Source organism: Coenobita brevimanus, chromosome 22 (assembly GCF_032717465.1).
Source record: "Coenobita brevimanus isolate Jiangsu-jjx chromosome 22, ASM3271746v2, whole genome shotgun sequence".
Lineage (NCBI taxonomy): Eukaryota > Metazoa > Arthropoda > Malacostraca > Decapoda > Coenobitidae > Coenobita > Coenobita brevimanus.
Genome location: NC_136975.1, coordinates 12,862,305 through 12,884,833, shown reverse-complemented (window position 1 = coordinate 12,884,833; position 22,529 = coordinate 12,862,305).

Here is a 22,529-nt window from a genome sequence, read left to right as displayed (position 1 = left end):
TGGGGTTTCATTTCCTAGGAACTTATCTTGGAAAGATCATATTACATCTCTTGTAAAATCTGCTTCCAAGAGATTGGGTGTGCTAAGCCGACTCCGCTCTTTCTTTACCCCTGCACAATTATTGACTCTATACAGGGGTTTTATCCGCCCCTGTATGGAATACAACTCTCATGTGTGGGGAGGCTCCCCACATACAGCTCTTCTCAATATGGTGGAGTCAAAGGCTTTTCGTCTCATTAACTCTCCTCCTCTTACTGACTCCCTTCAACCTCTGTTTCTTCGCCACACTGTTGCATCTTTATCTCTTTTCTATCGCTACTTTAATGGTCACTGCTCCTCTGAACTGTCTGCTTGCATTCCTCCACCTCTACGACGGGCGCGTAGCACCCGTCTGGCAGCAAACCATCATCCCTTTTCTCTCCAACTCTCTAATGCAAGAGTTAACCGTTACTCCCAGTCTTTCATTTATGCAACAGGTCAGCTCTGGAACTGTCTCCCTCTGTCTGTATTTCCTGCTGCCTATGATCTCCAGTCTTTCAAACGCAGTGTGTCCAGGCATCTCACAATGATCGGATCTTGAATTTGGCTTTCTATTGCATTTTGTTTTTCTCTTGGAGGGAACTGTTACTGCGGGCTCTTGGCCTTTGGTTCCTTCTTCCTCACATAAAAAAAAAAAATGGTGGCAGAATTCTTCCTAACACAACCTGGCCGCAGAGTGTAGTACCATCCCATAGTGAGGTCAGATTGTCCCCCCCGCCACAGGGGGGATAATGTGGTATAACAGTAGATACAAAATTTTACACTGAAAGTTATCAAACAAATATGTAAAAGATCACACTTGGTAACTCACACTTGGTACCTCACACAATGGCACACACACACACACACACACACACACACACACACACACACACACACACACACACACACACATAAAAGGAATGGAAAACACCAGAAAAAGGGCACTTGATGATCATCATTACTAGATTTTATATTTATCAGGCAAGATAATGATATTGACAACATAATGTATCACCGTCCATTTGGCAAAAGCGGCCATGTGTTATGAAATTTCAACTGCTGGATTGCATATGATATACTTGGCAACAATGAAAGGTACAAAAAGAGCCTAAACTACAAAAATGGCGAATACCATGACCTAAAGAAGTACTTCATAGAAATAAATTGGGAAAATGAGCTTAGACGACAGTATATAAAAGTTATATTATAGAAAGTTGTGAATTATAATAAATAGGAGACCAAAATTATATCCCTCAGCACAAAGAAACATAAATAAGGATAAAGAAGTGGTTTAACACCGAATGTAAAAAATCAAGGGAAAAGAGACTTGCTTTGGAACAGATCCAGAAGACACAATAGTGAGAGGGCATAACAACTATTAACAGGCAAGAAATGATTATACAAGGATAAGGAGGGAGACTCAAAGGCAGTAGTGATCAACTGGAGCTTTTTCACAGCTACATCCGAAGCCAAACCAAAGTTAAAGATAAAATACAGTCTATCGTGGATGAAGGCATAACCTATATCCAAGAAAAAGAATGTACAAAGTTCTTAAAAATTTTAACTCAGTTTTTAAAGAAGAAAGTAATTTTGAAAGAGATGATAAGGAATATGCATGCCTACACATTTTACCAGAGATATGAATATCAGAGCAAGAGGTACAAGAAGAGTTAAGTAAATTAGACAAAGGAAAAGCTAATGATCCTGACGAAATTTCAGGTTGAGTGCTACATGAATGTGCAGAAGACTTAAGCAGACCAATAAATTTAATATTCAAGAATCCTTAGGTCATGGTAAACTACCTGATATCACGAAGAGAGCAAACACTGTTCCCCTATTCATGAAAGGAAATATACAGAATCCACACAACTACCGACTAGTATCATTGAACAGTGTTGTAAGCAAGGTACTAGATAAGACAATAATAAAAATTTGGGTAAACCATCTAGAAAAGTACAATATGATAACAGACAGACAGTTCGGTTTTTGAAAAAGAAGATCAAGTGTTACTAATGTATTAAGCTACTACGACAGAGTTGCAGAAACACTGCAGGAAAGAGAGGGAAGGGTGGACAGTACCTATTTCGATTGTAACCCACTGCGTGCCAGCTATATTTAGCCATGTGGGTCAATCCAGTGCCGGCCATTTTTCGACCTTTTTATTTTTTTGGCTAAAATGATAGATTTTCATGTGGAGACAACGAATTTTGCCATTAAAATGCTCACCGACGCTCGGAGATGAGTTATATTGAGTCCTGGATACTCATGTACAGGTATAGCCACTCTCTCATGCTCACCACATACATGGGAGAAAGTTGTTTTCTATGTACTGTAAGGTATACTCAGGTATTTATGCTTAAAAGGTATAGCACCGTTCAGTATACTTTTCTGATTACTTATTACATCAGCATCTATCACAATTTGCATGTCTTTCTCACTGTGAATGCATTATCTTGAGTTGAAGATAGGTACAACCTGACTTCCATTACATACAGTCCTGGCACTTACAAGAAGGTATTTACAACTTGACCACTATATAGTCTGTACACTTACAAGAAAAAATGTACAACTTACACTTAATATGAAAATATTTACAAAATACCTTCACTATGTACAGCACTGGGTGAGGCACACAGGCAGAGTGAAGCAGAGCGAGCATGAGGGGGGGGGGGACGAGTGAGTGTATGGCCTTGACAGCCTGGGGGATGGTATAGGATCAGTTACCTTACATGCCTGCCAATTTTTACCCGCGATTCTTGAAAAATGTGGTCACAGTGAAGTTTTTTATTTTATATCATTTTAAAGCGGCACTGGCACTGGCTGCGGAATTATGTCGGACCATTTTAAAACGGCACTGGAACGCGGCAGGTCAAGAAAGCATTTGAGAGTGTACCACACCAAAGACTTTTATGGAAACTGTACCATGAAGGAGGAATCCAAAGTTATCTGTTCTGCTGGATGCAGAATTTTCTCAGAAGAGGGGAAAAGAGAACAGTACATATGGATATTTTCTCATCATGGAGGGAAGTGACAAGTGGAGTTCCACAGGGCTCAATGCTGACACCAGTTATTTTTTTAGTATATATAGATGATATAGACAGGAACATTTGAAATGGAAGCTATCTAAATAAATTTGCTGATGATGCAAAAATACAAAGAAGAATAACAAACACAAACTCTCGAAAAGAGCTATAAAAAGAATTAAATAAGCTTCGTGAATGGAGCAATAGATGGCAAATGAGAATTCAGTGTGGACAAATGCCACATAATTATGTTTTGTAAAAGTGTAAAAAGACCAGATTGGAATTATGAGCTAGGAAGTTCAATTCTACACATCAGAAACATAGAAGGACCTAGAAGTGATTATGAATATCGGTCTAGCTCCGGTTGACCTCATAAATATGAGAAGGTACAAAACAGGCACACACTGCCTGCAAATATGAGAATAGCATTCTCATATATAAATAAAGACATGCTGAGAAAGATAATCATATCATTCATCATAGAAGCCCTAGAATGTGCATCAGTGGTCTGGAATCCTCATTTAAAAAAAAAAAAAAAAAAAATAGATAAGAATGAAAATTACACAGGGCTGCTTCATAATGGGTACCAAGATAAAAGGATCTAAGCTATGAAGAAAGACTAGAAAAAGTGAACCTGTCAGCGTTACAAGAAAGAAGGAAAAGAGACATGGTAACATTATATAAATGGATCTCAGGGAAAGAGAAAATAGACATCAATGAATGTATAACCTATGGAGAGGCATCAGCAAGAGGGAACTGCAAAAAACTGCATAAAATGAGAGGCGACAAGACGTAAGGAAATTCAGTTTCCCAACTAGGGCAATTACAGTGGAATGCACCACCGAATGAAACAGTCTCAAAACTATTCATAAATTTAAGGATATGTATGATTAAAAAAAAAAAAAATTAAAACACGGAACAGTACGAGCTTGACTCATTCCTGTGAAGATACAATTAGGTTAGAACAATTAGGTAAGAACTTTTAATCAGACGCCCAACTTGCCAGACAGCGGGTAGCATGGCCGTAGTGTCATAAAGTTTATATACTGCAGTACAGTGCCAATAGTATTATCATGGTTTCTTTTTGTACCAGTTTTACAAGGAAATTATATCATTGTTACTGGAATTACCGTATTACTATATGATTTTTAAATTTAAATTAAATTTAAATTGAAAAATATGCGTGTTCACTTCTATTTCTGCATCTATGACGATGTTATGAAGCAATTTGCTCGTTTTTCTTTATTTTTGCATATCATTTAATATCTAATTAGTCTGATTTTTAACTAATATATAAGTACTTGAACTGATACAGCTATGTATTTAAAGTTTGAAATGAAGTAAAACAACTCTTCTTAAAGAATTAACCTATATAGGTGGCCAATGGGTATGGTGCAATACTGTAGAGCCTTATTCAATGATAATGGATTTTCAGCCGTTATGGTGTAGGGGTGCGAGTAGTGTTGTGTGTGGTGTAGGAGCGTTGTGTGTTTGTGTTGGTGTTACAGCAAATGATGTGTGATGCATAATTGTGGTGCGGTGTAGTGCAATGGGAAGATTCGTGATACTGGGTCTTTAGACATTATACCGAAGGGATGAGTGTGGTGAGGTGTGTAGTGTTGGGACTGTGTGTGCGTTCGCGTTGCAGCAGATGTGTGATGCGTGGTTGTGGTGTGGTGCGGGGCAACAGAACCTTCTTTAGTGAAACTGGGTCTTCAGGCGTTATGGTGTAGGGGTGAGAGTGGTGTGGTGTGTGCTACACGAACAAAGTGTGTTAGTCTTTTAGCAGATGATATGTGATGCATGGTTGTGGTGTGGTGTGATGCAACAGAGCCTCGTTTTTTTTTTATGCAAGAAAGAATGAACCGAAGGCCGGAGCTTGCAAACCGTTCCCTCAAAGAAAAAACAAAAACAATACAAAAGAGCGCCAAAATCACGATCCATTCATTTCGAGATGCCTGGACACAATACGTTTGAAAAGCTGCAGATCATAGGAAGTAGGAAACACAGATAGAGGGAGACAGTTCCAGAGTTGACCTGTTGCATAAATGAAGGACTGGGAGTAACGGTTAGCTCTTGCATTAGAGAGCTGGACAGAAAAAGGATGAGAGTTTGTTGCTAGACGGGTGCTACGGACCCGTCATTTAGGTCGAGGGATGCAAACAGACAGGTCAGAGGAGCAGTGACCATGGAAGTAACGATAGAAAAGAGATAATGATGCAACAGTGCGGCAAAGTGACAGAGGTTGAAAGGAGTCAGTAAGAGGAGGAGAGTTGATGAGACGAAAAGCATTTAACTCCACCCTATTGAGAAGAGCTGAATGTGGGGAGCTTCCCCACACATAAGAGTTGTACTCTAAACAGGGGCGAATAAAACCTGTGTATAAAGTCAACAGCTGTGCAGGGGTAAAGAAGATACGGAGTCGGCTTAGCACACATAATCTCATGGAGGCAGATTTTACGAGATGGAGTATGATCTTTCCAAGATACGTCCCGAGTGAATGAAACCCCAAGCATGTTCAAGGATGATGCAGGATTAAGCAGAATATTATTAAACTGAATGAAACCCCAAGCATGTTCAAGGATGATGCAGGATTAAGCAGAATATTATTAAACTGAATGAAACCCCAAGCATGTTCAAGGATGATGCAGGATTAAGCAGAATATTATTAAACATTAGTGGGTACTCCTGTGGAAGATTGTTTCGGGTTGATAGGTGTAAAGATTGAGTTTTTTATGCATTTAAAACAAGATCACTTTCACCCCAGTCAGAGATAAGAGCTCAGTCAGCCAGTAGGTGTGCCATAGCCTCATTCCTTGTTTGTTGAAGTAAATGCTGAGATGGACTTTACGGGAACTGATAAACTCTCCCATTTAACAACAGAGTGGTGTGCTGAACTTGTTGTACTTCTCAGGAAGTTCTCTGATGTTTTCTAGGACACTTCAGGACGGAAAGAAGTGGCACATCACCACGTGGATGTTGGAGACGCCAGCCCAGTAGAGCAATCACCCTACCGTGCTAGTCCTCAGAAGCAGCCTATAAACCAAGAAAAACTGACCTTTATCATTTTCTCACTTATATTCACCTCACTCACTTTCAAAGCCTCCGCGCCACACCTACCTCTCCTAGCTCTCACCCATCTCATACTACTCTCAGCTTTCCCTCCACCAGGTAGTGGTCAGACATACCTCCACCCTTCCCTCTCAAAACTCCCACAGCCAACAATCTTCCTCTAGCATTGCTGGACACAACCACATCGTCCATCAACGCTTTATCAACAACTCTTCCACCCTCCTGTCTCACCCATTTCTACTTATAAATATTTTTCTTCTCAAACAAGGTTTTTCCAATCATCTCTCGTACAACACAGATCCCTATCATTCGTTTCCCATTTTCATTTCTTCCATGCATACCAACTATAATTTTAATTCTTACATTTGCCACTCTAGAATTCAGATCTCCAATCATTACCACATTCATATTTTCTCCAAAACTCTGCGACACTCGTCAATATCATTTCAGAAACACTCCCTCTCTTCTGCATCCCTTTAACTACCATCGCCCATTTTGCACTCAGATACCCACAACTCACGTCCAAATTTCGCTTTCACCCACATCAGGCGGTGGCTGAATAGGTAGAGAGGCGGCCTGCAGTCCTAATGGACCCAGGATCAAATCTCGGCTAGGGCAGGGAACAGTTTAAGGGTTTGGATTTCCTAAAAGCAGACTTTCCTGATCTACCATATGATCCGCTGACATGTAAAAATACCCCCAGTAATACCAATACACCAATCCTGTATGAGATATGCCTAGAATGCATTCAATATGGATGGTGGGTGTTGGCGCCGAAATGGTGACATATGGAGGTGTAGGAGGATTACCCGGCCTTGGGATAGCTCACTGCCCACGAGAAATAGGCCCTGAGGCCTTTGCCCACAGTCGGACACGTAAAAAAAATAAAAATCACACACTGCTGCACTTCTGGGCTCACTAACAATTCCACATCTTCTCTCGCCCTTCCACTATCAGCACCTGACATCCTTACATTCACTCTTTTAAATTTTGACTCGCCTTTCCCTGTGACCTTTGTTTCCCTCAAAGCTAACACATCCAACTTTTTTTTTGCAAACATTCTCCCAATCTTCTCCCTTTTAGCCTCAGTCGTACTACATCAACGCACATTCATAGATCCAATCTTCAGGGTACAGGGATAACTCATTCCCTAATCCATTTCTATGTTCTGTCTCATTGTTGGAACTTAAAAACAGTTAAAGGGGTCCTTAATCTCCTCATCTCGCCCCTTTTAGTTGCCTTTTATGACACACAGGGAGGCCCTCAGGCAGTACTTCTTTGATTTTCCCTGGAATGATTATTGTTTCCGTGGCCGGGAGCCATCTCAGTGTGCCTTGCGCATTACGGAGGTTATTCTCTCGGGCATGGAAGCATACATTCCTTTCTCATATCCTTTGACTAACGCAAGAAAGCCTTGGTTTAATAACGCTTGTTCTAATGCTGTCCGCAACAAGAAGAGGGCCTACAAAAGGTACCGGAGCCAACCCACCCTTCAATCACATCATCTTTACATTTCTGCCCGGAATCGTGCTAAGTCTGTTCTTTGCTCTACTAAAAATAATTTCATCCATACTAAATGCTCTCAACTCTCCAACTCGAATTCTTCTCGCTCCCTGTGGCATCTTGCCAAAAATCTTTCTAACAACTTTACCTCATCATCCTTCCCTCCTCTTTTATACTCTGATGGTTCTGTAGCTATTTCTTCTACTGATAAAGGAGATCTCTTCACACAGACTTTCTCCTCCAATTCCACCTTAGACGATTCCAGTGCTGTTCCTCCATCACTTCCCCTCTCTGACTTCCTCATGGCTGACATTAAAATTTCTTCAGTTGGTGTATTTTCTGCCATCACTGGCCTCAATACTAACAAGGCATATGGGCCTGATGGGGTCCCTCCTGTTGTTCTCAAGAATTGTCCTTCTGTACTTACACCCTGCCTAGGCAAACTCTTTCGCCTTTGTCTGTCAAATTGTACCTTTCCTTCTTGTTGGAAGTTTGCTCTCATTCAGCCAGTCCCAAAGAAGGGTGACCACTCCCAACCCTCCAACTATCGTCCAATTGCTTTAACGTCCTGTATTTCAAAAGTTTTCGAGTCAATTCTCAATAGAAAATTTTAAGGCATCTTTCCTATCACAACCTTCTTTCACATCGTCAGTACGGGTTCCGTCAGGGACGCTCCACTGACGATCTTCTCACCTACCTTTCAGACTCCTGGTCATCCTCCTTTCGGGACTTTTGCGAAAGCTTTCCCATTGCACTTGACATCTCAAAGGCTTTCGATCGAGTCTGGCATAAATCTTTAATTTCCAAACTGCCCTCCTACTGTTTCTATCCTTCTATCTGTGCCTTCATCGCTAGCTTCCTTTCTGGTCGTTCTATAGCTGCTGTTGTAGACGGCCATCGTTCTTCTCCTAGATCTATCAACAGTGGTGTTCCTCAGGGCTCTGTCCTATCACCAACTCTCTTCCTTTTATTCATCAATGATCTTTTAAGCTGTACATCTAACCCTATCCACCCATATGCTGATGACTCCACCCTTCACCTTTCCATTCAGTTCCCGCAACACCCATCTCAACAGTTACTTCAACAAACAAGGGATGAGGCTATGGCACACCTAATGTCTGACTTGGCTCGTATCTCTGACTGGGGTAAAAATAATATGGTTCTTTTTAATGCATCTAAGACTCAATTCTTACACCTATCAACCCGACAAAATCTTCCACAGGTATACCCACAAATGTTTAATAATATTCAGCTTAATCCTCCATCATCCTTGAACTTGCTTGGGGTTTCATTTCCTAGGGACTTATCTTGGAAAGATCATATTACATCTCTTGTAAAATCTACTTCCAAGAGATTGGGTGTGCTAAGCCGACTCCGCTCTTTCTTTACCCCTGCACAATTGTTGACTCTATACAGGGGTTTTATCCGCCCCTGTGTGGAATACAACTCTCATGTGTGGGGAGGCTCCCCACATACAGCTCTTCTCAATATGGTGGAGTCAAAGGCTTTTCGTCTCATTAACTCTCCTCCTCTTACTGACTCCCTTCAACCTCTGTTTCTTCGCCGCACTGTTGCATCTTTATCTCTTTTCTATCGCTACTTTAATGGTCACTGCTCCTCTGAACTGTCTGCTTGCATTCCTCCACCTCTACGACGGGCGCGTAGCACCCGTCTGGCAGCAAACCATCATCCCTTTTCTCTCCAACTCTCTAATGCAAGAGTTAACCGTTACTCCCAGTCTTTCATTTATGCAACAGGTCAGCTCTGGAACTGTCTCCCTCTGTCTGTATTTCCTGCTGCCTATGATCTCCAGTCTTTCAAACGCAGTGTGTCCAGGCATCTCACAATGATCGGATCTTGAATTTGGCTTTCTATTGCATTTTGTTTTTCTCTTGGAGGGAACTGTTACTGCGGGCTCTTGGCCTTTGGTTCCTTCTTCCTCACATAAAAAAAAAAAATGGTGGCAGAATTCTTCCTAACACAACCTGGCCGCAGAGTGTAGTACCATCCCATAGTGAGGTCAGATTGTCCCCCCCGCCACAGGGGGGGATAATGTGGTATAACAGTAGATACAAAATTTTACACTGAAAGTTATCAAACGAATATGTAAAAGATCACACTTGGTAACTCACACTTGGTACCTCACACAATGGCACACACACACACACACACACACACACACACACACACACACACACATAAAAGGAATGGAAAACACCAGAAAAAGGGCACTTGATGATCATCATTACTAGATTTTATATTTATCAGGCAAGATAATGATATTGACAACATAATGTATCACCGTCCATTTGGCAAAAGCGGCCTTGTGTTATGAAATTTCAACTGCAGGATTGCATATGATATACTTGGCAACAATGAAAGGTACAAAAAGAGTCTAAACTACAAAAATGGCGAATACCATGACCTAAAGAAGTACTTCATAGAAATAAATTGGGAAAATGAGCTTAGACGACAGTATATAAAAGTTATATTATAGAAAGTTGTGAATTATAATAAATAGGAGACCAAAATTATATCCCTCAACACAAAGAAACATAAATAAGGATAAAGAAGTGGTTTAACACCGAATGTAAAAAATCAAGAGAAAAGAGACTTCTTTTGGAACAGATCCAGAAGACACAATAGTGAGAGGGCATAACAACTATTAACAGGCAAGAAATGATTATACAAGGATAAGGAGGGAGACTCAAAGGCAGTAGTGATCAACTGGAGCTTTTTCACAGCTACATCCGAAGCCAAACCAAAGTTAAAGATAAAATACAGTCTATCATGGATCAAGGCATAACCTATATCCAAGAAAATGAATGTGCAAAGTTCTTAAAAATTTTAACTCAGTTTTTAAAGAAGAAAGTAATTTTGAAAGAGATGATAAGGAATATGCATGCCTACACATTTTACCAGAGATATGAATATCAGAGCAAGAGGTACAAGAAGAGTTAAGTAAATTAGACAAAGGAAAAGCTAATGATCCTGACGAAATTTCAGGTTGAGTGCTACATGAATGTGCAGAAGACTTAAGCGGACCAATAAATTTAATATTCAAGAATCCTTAGGTCATGGTAAACTACCTGATATCACGAAGAGAGCAAACACTGTTCCCCTATTGATGAAAGGAAATATACAGAATCCACACAACTACCGACTTGTATCATTGAACAGTGTTGTAAGCAAGGTACTAGATAAGACAATAATAAAAATTTGGGTAAACCATCAAGAAAAGTACAATATGATAACAGAATGACAGTTTGTTTTTTAAAAAAGAAGATCAAGTGTTACTAATGTATTAAGCTACTACGACAGAGTTGCAGAAACACTGCAGGAAAGAGAGGGAAGGGTGGACAGTACCTATTTCGATTTTAACCCGCTGCGTGCCAGCTATATTTAGCCATGTGGGTCACCCCAGTGCCGGCCATTTTTCGACCTTTTTATTTTTTGGCTAAAATGATAGATTTTCATGTGGAAACAACGAATTTTGCCATTAAAATGCTCACCGACGCTCGGAGATGAGTTATATTGAGTCCTGCATACTCATGTACAGGTATAGCCGCTCTCTCATGCTCACCACATACATGGGAGAAAGTTGTTTTCTATGTACTGTAAGCTATACTCAGGTATTTATGCTGAAAAGGTATAGCACCGTTCAGTATACTTTTCTGATTACTTATTACATCAGCATCTATCACAATTTGCATGTCTTTCTCACTGTGAATGCATTATCTTGAGTTGAAGATAGGTACAACCTGACTTCATTACATACAGTCCTGGCACTTACAAGAAGGTATTTACAACTTGACCACTATATAGTCTGTACACTTACAAGAAAAAATGTACAACTTACACTTAATATGAAAATATTTACAAAATACCTTCACTATGTACAGCACTGGGTGAGGCACACAGGCAGAGTGAAGCAGAGCGAGCATGAGGGGGGGGGGACGAGTGAGTGTATGGCCTTGACAGCCTGGGGGATGGTATAGGAACAGTTACCTTACATGCCTGCCAATTTTTACCCGCGAATCTTGAAAAATGTGGTCACAGTGAAGTTTTTTATTTTATATCATTTTAAAGCGGCACTGGCACTGGCTGCGGAATTATGTCGGACCATTTTAAAACGGCACTGGAACGCGGCAGGTTAAGAAAGCATTTGACAGTGTACCACACCAAAGACTTTTATGGAAACTGTACCATGAAGGAGGAATCCAAAGTTATCTGTTCTGCTGGATGCAGAATTTTCTCAGAAGAGGAGAAAAGAGAACAGTACATATGGGTAATTTCTCATCATGGAGGGAAGTGACTAGTGGAGTTCCACAGGGCTCAATGCTGACACCAGTTATTTTTTTAGTATATATAGATGATATGGACAGGAACATTTGAAATGGAAGCTATCTAAATAAATTTGCTGATGATGAAAAAATACAAAGAAGAATAACAAACACAGACTCTCGAAAAGAGCTATAAAAAGAATTAAATAAGCTTCGTGAATGGAGCAATAGATGGCAAATGAGAATTCAGTGTGGACAAATGCCTCATAATTATGTTTTGTAAAAGTGTAAAAAGACCAGATTGGAATTATAAGCTAGGAAGTTCAATTCTACACATCAGAAACAGAGAAGGACCAAGAAGTGATTATGAATATCGGACTAGCTCCGGTTGACCTCATAAATATGAGAAGGTACAAAACAGGCACACACTGCCTGCAAATATGAGAATAGCATTCTCATATATAAATAAAGACATGCTGAGAAAGATAATCATATCATTCATCATAGAAGCCCTAGAATGTGCATCAGTGGTCTGGAATCCTCATCTAAAAAAAAAAAAAAAAAAATCGATAAGAATGAAAATTACACAGGGCTGCTACATAATGGGTACCAAGATAAAAGGATCTAAGCTATGAAGAAAGACTAGAAAAAGTGAACGTGTCAGCATTACAAGAAAGAAGGAAAAGAGACATGATAACATTATATAAATGGATCTCAGGGAAAGAGAAAATAGACATCAATCAAAGTATAACCTATGGAGAGGCATCAGCAAGAGGGGACTGCAAAAAACTGCATAAAATGAGAGGCGACAAGACGTAAGGAAATTCAGTTTCCCAACTAGGGCAATTACAGTGGAATGCACCACCGAATGAAACAGTGTCTCAAAACTATTCATAAATTTAAGGATATGTACGATTAAAAAAATAAAAAATAAAACACGGAACAGTACGAGCTTGACTCATTCCTGTGAAGATACAATTAGGTTAGAACAATTAGGTAAGAACTTTTAATCAGACTCCCAACTTGCCAGACAGCGGCTAGCATGGCAGTAGTGTCATAAAGTTTATATACTGCAGTACAGTGCCAATAGTATTATCATGGTTTCTTTTTGTACCAGTTTTACAAGGAAATTATATCGTTACTGGAATTACCGTATGACTATACGATTTTTAAATTTAAATTAAATTTAAATTGAAAAATATGCTTGTTCACTTCTATTTCTGCATCTATGACGATGTTATGAAGCAATTTGCTCGTTTTTCTTTATTTTTGCATATCATTTAATATCTAATTTGTCTGATTTTTAACTAATATATAAGTACTTGAACTGATACAGTTATGTGTGCTGCATAATTGTGGTGCGGTGTAGTGCAATGGGAAGATTCGTGATACTGGGTCTTTAGACATTATACCGAATGGATGAGTGTGGTGAGGTGTGTAGTGTTGGGACAGTGTGTGCGTTCGCGTTGCAGCAGATGTGTGATGCGTAGTTGTGGTGTGGTGTGGGGCAACAGAGCCTTCTTTAGTGAAACTGGGTCTTCAGGCGTTATGGTGTAGGGGTGAGAGTGGTGTGGTGTGTGCTACACGAACAAAGTGTGTTAGTCTTGTAGCAGATGATATGTGATGCATGGTTGTGGTGTGGTGTGATGCAACAGAGTCTTGTTTTTTTTTTATGCAAGAAAGAATGAACCGAAGGCCGGAGCTTGCAAACCGTTCCCTCAAAGAAAAAACAAAAACAATACAAAAGAGCGCCAAAATCACGATCCATTCATTTCGAGATGCCTGGACACAATACGTTTGAAAAGCTGCAGATCATAGGAAGTAGGAAACACAGATAGAGGGAGACAGTTCCAGAGTTGACCTGTTGCATAAATGAAGGACTGGGAGTAACGGTTAGCTCTTGCAATAGAGAGCTGGACAGAAAAAGGATGAGAGTTTGTTGCTAGACGAGTGCTACGCACCTGTCATTTAGGTCAAGGGATGCAAGCAGACAGGTCAGAGGAGCAGTGACCATGGAAGTAACGATAGAAAAGAGATAATGATGCAACAGTGCGGCAAAGTGACAGAGGTTGAAGGGAGTCAGTAAGAGGAGGAGAGTTGATGAGACGAAAAGCATTTAACTCCACCCTATTGAGAAGAGCTGAATGTGGGGAGCTTCCCCACACATAAGAACAGGGGCGAAAAAAATCTGTGTATAAAGTCAAGAACTGTGCAGGGGTAAAGAAGGTACGGAGTCGGCTTAGCACACATAATCTCTTGGAGGCAGATTTTACGAGATGGAGTATGATCTTTCCAAGATACGTCCCGAGTGAATGAAACCCCAAGCATGTTCAAGGATGATGCAGGATTAAGCTGAATATTATTAAACATTAGTGGGTACTCCTGTGGAAGATTGTTTCGGGTTGATAGGTGTAAAGATTGAGTTTTTTATGCATTTAAAACAAGATCACTTTCACCCCAGTCAGAGATCAGAGCTCAGTCAGTCAGTAGGTGTGCCATAGCCTCATTCCTTGTTTGTTGAAGTATCTGCTGCGATGGACTTTGTAGGAACTGATAAACTCTTACATTTAACAGCAGAGTGGTGTGCTGAACTTGTTGTACTTCTCAGGAAGTTCTCTGATGTTTTCTAGGACACTTCAGGACGGAAAGAAGTGGCACATCACCACGTGGATGTTGGAGACGCCAGCCCAGTAGATCAGTCACCCTACCGTGCTAGTCCTCAGAAGAAGCCCATAATCCAAGAAAAACTGACCTTTATCATTTTCTCACTTATATTCACCTCACTCACTTTCAAAGCCTACCCGCCACACCTACCTCTCCTAGCTCTCACCCATCTCATACTACTCTCAGCTTTCCCTCCACCAGGTAGTGGTCAGACATACCTCCACCCTTCCCTCTCAAAACTCCCACAGCCAACAATCTTCCTCTAGCATTGCTGGACACAACCACATCGTCCATCAACGCTTTATCAACAACTCTTCCACCCTCCTGTCTCACCCATTTCTACTTATAAATATTTTTCTTCTCAAACAAGGTTTTTCCAATCATCTCTCGTACAACACAGATCCCTATCATTCGTTCCCCATTTTCATTTCTTCCATGCATACCAACTACAATTTCAACTGTTACATTTGCCACTCTAGCATTCAGATCTCCCATCATTACCACATTCATATTTGCTCCAAAACTCTCTGACACTCGTCAATATCATTTCAGAAACACTCCCTCTCTTCTGCATCCTTTTAACTACCATTGCCCATTTTGCACTCAGATACCCACAACTCACCTCCAAATTTTGCTTTCACCCACATCAGGCGGTGGCTGAATAGGTAGAGAGGCGGCCTGCAGTCCTAATGGACCCAGGATCAAATCCCGGCTAAGGCAGGGAACAGTTTAAGGATTCAAATTTCTTAAAAGCAGACTTTCCTGATCTACCATATGATGCGCCAACATGTAAAAATACCCCCAGTAATACCAATACACCAATCCTGTGAGACATGCCTAGAATGCATTCAATATGGATGGTGAGTGTTGGTGCCGAAATGGTGACATGTGGAGGTGTAGGAAGATTACTCGGCCTTGGGGTAGCTCACTGCCCCCCTAGAAATAGGCACTGAGGCCTTTGCCCACAGTCGGACACATAGAAAAAAAAAAATCACACGCTGCTGCACTTCTGGGCTCACTAACAATTCCACATCTTCTCTCGCCCTTCCTCTATCAGCACCTGACATCCTTCCATTCACTCTTTTAACCCACGGCGTCCCGTCGACATACTTCCACGTCCTCACGTTATGTCACTGCCAATCCCGTTGACGTTCTTCAACGTCCTACAATTGCAAGGTTCATAATTTCCACAATTTTCAACATTCGCGCGAGATTTTCGATTCACCCACGTACCCAAGCCTCCCCTACCTGCCCCCAGGCGGGCAGCGTCCCAGACCCCGCGTGACCTGCGCTCGTCCTTGTCTCAGTCACTCACCTGTCAGCAGTGACCAAGGGCAGACATGGCGCGTAAAGGTCTCTCAGACGACAAAATACAATCCGCCCTGGATGCCTTCACTGGAGATAGTGATTCTCCACTTGATGATGATGTGGTGGATCGAGATTATGTGCAGCCTGAGGAGGAAATAACAAGCAGTGATGAGGAGGTCCCTTCGCCCCGGAAAAAGCGGTATGTCACGTATCGTAAGGCAAGGGAAGGCCAGCCTGCACCCTAAACACCTGCATGGACCTCTCTCCATCTCCTAGAGAGAGATTCTGATGAGGACGAGGATGAGGATGATGACGATGACGGCGGCTTAGGACGTGATGTTGCCTCGTGGTTGGGGAAGGAAAAAATCTCACCCCGAGGATCAGAAGGTGGGGCGAGAAGGCAAATAAAGTATGGCCTAGTGTTTTGTCTGGGGAAGGCGAAAGTGGTGTGGTGGGAGTGCGGGGTGAAAGGGAAGTGGTGTGAGGGAGGCAGCACGAGCACGTGGTGCACGTAGGCCTAGGGGAGAGGAGGTGCAGCCACTCCCCAGCACGTCTTTCGCCATACAATATTTCCAAACTTCCTCCACACAGCCCCAGGATGTGGGGAAAGGAAGGAAAGGGAAGGGAAAGGGTAAAGGAAAAGGGAGAGGGAAGAGAAGTGCGAGTGATGAAAGGCGCCGCTCTCCACCTCCCCCACCACCACCAATGTTGCATTGTGCCTTCAGCCATTTTCAGAGAGTACCATAACTTCCTACACTACTGAAACTGTGTGAGATGGCGATATGACGCTCAGTATAATGGTAAGGCCAGTCAGTATGTGCCAAGTCTTATATAAACTTGAAACGGGTGTAATGTTTGCAGGAAAGTAATGTATAAGTTGAGAAATAGTGTAAGTTGAACGAAGTGATATGAAAACTACACCCACTGTATAAATCTGCGAAAATATGACGCTCAATATAACACTCTGGTCAGTAAATATGTGATAGCAAGAATATAAGGTGGAAACGGGTGTAATGTTAGCATGCATAAAACGTATAAGTTGAAAAATAGTGTAAGTTGTAATAATTGATGTCACGAGTACACCCACTGTGTAAATCTGCGAAAATATTACGCTCAGTAGAACATTCTGGTCAGTAAGTATGTGATAGGAATTATATAAAGTGGAATTTGTTGTAATGTTAGTAGTAAGGTAATTTATAAGTTGAATACTAGTGTAAGATTAAACAAATGATATCGCGATAACACTCACTGTGTAAGTACGCGCTAATATGACGCTCAGTTGAATCGTAAGGTCTAAAATTATGTGATATCAATTATATCAAGTGTAAACATATGCAATGTTAGTGGAGAATTATTATATAAGTACAAAAAGAGGTTGTAAGTTGAAATAGTAGTCATAGCGACTTCACCGTGTGTGTTATTATGCGCTATTATTATGCTAGATATTTACGTAAGGCCTGAAATAATCTCAAAACAGTTCTATAAAGTTGAAAAGTGTATAATAATATTAGAAAAGTATTATGTAAGTAGAAAAAACACAATACGAGTTGAAACAACAGTCACAGAGAGTTCACTCACTCCGTAAATAGCGCTCCGTAAATAAGCGCTAACGTAAAAACAGTTCAATAAAATGTAAAATGGTATAATGTTATTGTAGAAGTATTATGTAAGTAAAAAAAATGATATGTATCATGATTTTAGAATGTTAGCGATTCATCGTGACCAAGTTGCCCAATTTTGCTTGTTTCGCACGATGGTACAATGCTTATTTCTGCTCTATTTTTGTATGAAATCCAATATACTCTTTTATCACATGTTTTTATGTTTGTAATAAATTCATATCTACTTACTTTCATTGGTTTCCCAGACTTATAATACCATAGAAAACGTTAGAGGCTCAGACCGCCTATGGAGAAAACGGGGCCAGGTGGGACCAAGGCATACCTGGTTAGGGTAATTATGGACCCCGGGGAACAATTTCTTTGCCACTGACCTTTGTTTCTGACCAAAAGCGAAAGTTTTAGCAGAAAAAAAAAGGGGTCAAAAAATGGTCGGGATTGGGGGCTAACAGTGGTCAAAAAGTGGTCGGGACGGGGCGGGTTAAACTTTGACTTGCCTTTCCCTGTGAGAATAGCATTCTCATATATAAATAAAGACATGCTGAGAAATATAATCATATCATTCATCATATAAGCCCTAGAATATGCATCAGTGGTCTGGAATCCTCATCTAGAGAAAAAAAAAAAAAAAAGATAAGATTGAAAAGTACACAGGGCTGCTACATGATGGGTACCAACATAAAAGGATCTAAGCTATGACGAAAGACTAGAAAAAGTGAACCTGTCAGCATTACAAGAAAGACGGAAAAGAGACACGATAACATTATATAAATGGATCTCAGGGAAAGAGAAAATAGACATCAATGAATGTATAACCTATGGAGAGGCATCAGCAAGAGGGGACTGCAAAAAACTGCATAAAATGAGAGGCGACAAGACGTAAGGAATTCAGTTTCCCAACTAGGGCAATTACAGTGTAATGCACCACCGAATGAAATAGTGTCTCAAAACTATTCATAAATTTAAGGATATGTATGATTAAAAAAAATTTAAAACACGGAACAGTACGAGCTTGACTCATTCCTGTGAAGATAGAATTAGGTTAGAACAATTAGGTAAGAACTTTTAATCAGACGCCCAACTTGCCCAACAGCGGCTACCATGGCCATAGTGTCATAAAGTTTATATACTGCAGTACAGTGCCAATAGTATTATCATGGTTTCTTTTTGTACCAGTTTTACAAGGAAATTATATCTATTGTTACTGGAACTACCGTATTACTATATGATTTTTAAATTAAAATTAAATTTAAATTGAAAAATATGCTTGTTCACTTCTATTTCTGCATCTATGACGATGTTATGAAGCAATTTGCTCGTTTTTCTTTATTTTTGCATATCATTTAATATCTAATTAGTCTGATTTTTAACAAATATATAAGTACTTGAACTGATACAGCTATGTATTTAAAGTTTGAAATGAAGTAAAACAACTCTTCCTAAAGAGTTAACCTATATAGGTGGCCAAAGGGTATGGTGCAATACTGTAGAGCCTTGTTCAATGATAATGGATTTTCAGGCGTTATGGTATAGGGGTGCGAGTGGTGTTGTGTGTGGTGTAGGAGCGTTGTGTGTTTGTGTTGGTGTTACAGCAAATGATGTGTGATGCATAATTGTGGTGCGGTGTAGTGCAATGGGAAGATTGGTGATACTGGGTCTTTAGAGATTATACCGAAGGGATGAGTGTGGTGAGGTTTGTAGTGTTGGGACTGTGTGTGCGTTCGCGTTGCAGCAGATGTGTGATGCGTGTTTGTGGTGTGGTGTGGGGCAACAGAGCCTTCTTTAGTGAAACTGGGTCTTCAGGCGTTATGGTGTAAGGGTGAGAGTGGTGTGGTGTGTGCTACACGAACAAAATGTGTTAGTCTTTTAGCAGATGATATGTGATGCATGGTTGTGGTGTGGTGTGGTGCAACAGAGCCTTGATTTTTTTTTATGTAAGAAAGACGAAACCAAAGGCCGGAGTCTGCAAACCGTTCCCTCAAAGAAAAAAGAAAAACAATACAAAACAGCGCCAAAATCACGATCCTTTCATTTCGAGATGCCTGGACACAATATGTTTGAAAAACTGCAGATCATAGGAAGTAGGACACACAGATAGAGGGAGACAGTTCCAGAGTTGACCTGCTGCATAAATGAAGGACTGGGATTAACGGTTAGCTCTTGCATTAGAGAGCTGGACAGAAAAAGGGTGAGAGTTTGTTGCTAGACGGGTGCTACGCACCCGTCATTTAGGTCGAGGGATGCAAGCAGACAGGTCAGGGGAGCAGTGACCATGGAAGTAACGATAGAAAAGAGATAATGATGCAACAGTGCGGCAAAGTGACAGATGTTGAAGGAAGTCAGTAAGAGGAGGAGAGTTGATGAGACGAAAAGCATTTAACTCCACCCTATTGAGAAGAGCTGAATGTGGGGAGCTTCCCCACACATAAGAGTTGTACTCTAAACAGGGGCGAGTAAAACCTGTGTATAAAGTCAAGAACTTTGCAGGGGTAAAGAAGATACGGAGTCGGCTTAGCACACATAATCTCTTGGAGGCAGATTTTACGAGATGGAGTATGATCTTTCCAAGATACGTCCAGAGTGAATGAAACCCCAAGCATGTTCAAGGATGATGCAGGATTAAGCAGAATATTATTAAACATTAGTGGGTACTCCTGTGGAAGACTGTTTCGGGTTGATAGGTGTAAAGATTGAGTTTTTTATGCATTTAAAACAAGATCACTTTCACCCCAATCAGAGATAAGAGCTCAGTCAGCCAGTAGGTATGCCATAGCCTCATTCCTTGTTTGTTGAAGCAAATGCTGAGATGGACTTTACGGGAACTGATAAACTCTCCCATTTAACAGCAGACTGGTGTGCTGAACTTGTTGTACTTCTCAGGAAGTTGTCTGATGTTTTCTAGGACACTTCAGGACGGAAAGAAGTGGCACATCACCACGTGGATGTTGGAGACGCCAGCCCAGTAGAGCAGTCACCCTACCGTGCTAGTCCTCAGAAGCAGCCTATAATCCAAGAAAAACTGACCTTTATCATTTTCTCACTTATATTCACCTCACTCACTTTCAAAGCCTCCACGCCACACCAACCTCTCCTAGCTCTCACCCATCTCATACTACTCTCAGCTTTCCCTCCACCAGGTAGTGGTCAGACATACCTCCATCCTTCCCTCTCAAAACTCCCACAGCCAACAATCTTCCTCTAGCATTGCTGGACACAACCACATCGTCCATCAACGCTTTATCAACAACTCTTCCACCCTCCTGTCTCACCCATTTCTACTTATAAATATTTTTCTTCTCAAACAAGGTTTTTCCAATCATCTCTCCTACAACACAGATCCCTATTATTCGGTCCCCATTTTCATTTCTGCCATGCATACTAACTACAATTTCAACTGTTACATTTGCCACTCTAGCATTCAGATCTCCCATCATTACCACATTCATATTTGCTCCAAAACTCTGCGACACTCGTCAATATCATTTCAGAAACACTCCCTCTCTTCTGCATCCCTATAACTACCATCGCCCATTTTGCACTCAGATACCCACAAATCACGTCCAAATTTCGCTTTCACCCACATCAGGCGGTGGCTGAATAGGTAGTGAGGCGGCCTGCAGTCCTAATGGACCCAGGATCAAATCCCGGCTAGGGGAGGGAACAGTTTAAGGATTTGAATTTCCTAAAAGCAGACTTTCCTGATCTACCATATGATCCGCCGACATGTAAAAATACCCCCAGTAATACCAATACACCAATCCTGTATGAGACATGCCTAGAATGCATTCAATATGGATGGTGGGTGTTGGCGCCGAAATGGTGACATATGGAGGTGTAGGAGGATTACTCGGCCTTGAGATAGCTCACTGCCCCCGAGAAATAGGCCCTGAGGCCTTTGCCCAAACTCGGACACGTAAAAAAAAAAAATCACGCACTGCTGCACTTCTGGGCTCACTAACAATTCCACATCTTCTCTCGCCCTTCCTCTATCAGCACCTGACATCCTTTCATTCACTCTTTTAAATTTTGACTCGCCTTTCCCTGTGACCTTTGTTTCCCTCAAAGCTAACACATCCAACTTTTTTTTCGCAAACATTCTCCCAATCTTCTCCCTTTTAGCCTCAGTCGTACTACATCAACACACATTCATAGACCCAATCTTCAGGGTGCAGGGATAACTCATTCCCTAATCCATTTCTATGTTCTGTCTCATTGTTGGAACTTAAAAACAGTTAAGGGGGTCCTTAATCCCCTCATCTCGCCCCTTTTAGTTGCCTTTTATGACACACAGGGAGGCCCTCAGGCAGTACTTCTTTGATTTTCCCTGGAATGATTATTGTTTCCGTGGCCGGGAGCCATCTCAGTGTGCCTTGCGCATTACGGAGGTTATTCTCTCGGGCATGGAAGCATACATTCCTTTCTCATATCCTTTGACTAACGCAAGAAAGCCTTGGTTTAATCACGCTTGTTCTAATGCTGTCCGCAACAAGAAGAGGGCCTACAAAAGGTACCGGAGCCAACCCACCCCTCAATCACATCATCTTTACATTTCTGCCCGGAATCGTGCTAAGTCTGTTCTTTGCTCTACTAAAAATAATTTCATCCATACTAAATGCTCTCAACTCTCCAACTCGAATTCTTCCCGCTCCCTGTGGCATCTTGCCAAAAATCTTTCTAACAACTTTACCTCATCATCCTTCCCTCCTCTTTTATACTCTGATGGTTCTGTAGCTATTTCTTCTACTGATAAAGCGGATCTCTTCACACAGACTTTCTCCTCCAATTCCACCTTACACGATTCCAGTGCTGTTCCTCCATCACTTTCCCTCTCTGACTTCCTCATGGCTGACATTAAAATTTCTTCAGTTGGTGTATTTTCTGCCATCACTGGCCTCAATACTAACAAGGCATATGGGCCTGATAGTGTCCCTCCTGTTGTTCTCAAGAACTGTCCTTCTGTACTTACACCCTGCCTAGGCATACTCTTTCGCCTTTGTCTGTCAAATTGTACCTTTCCTTCTTGTTGGAAGTTTGCT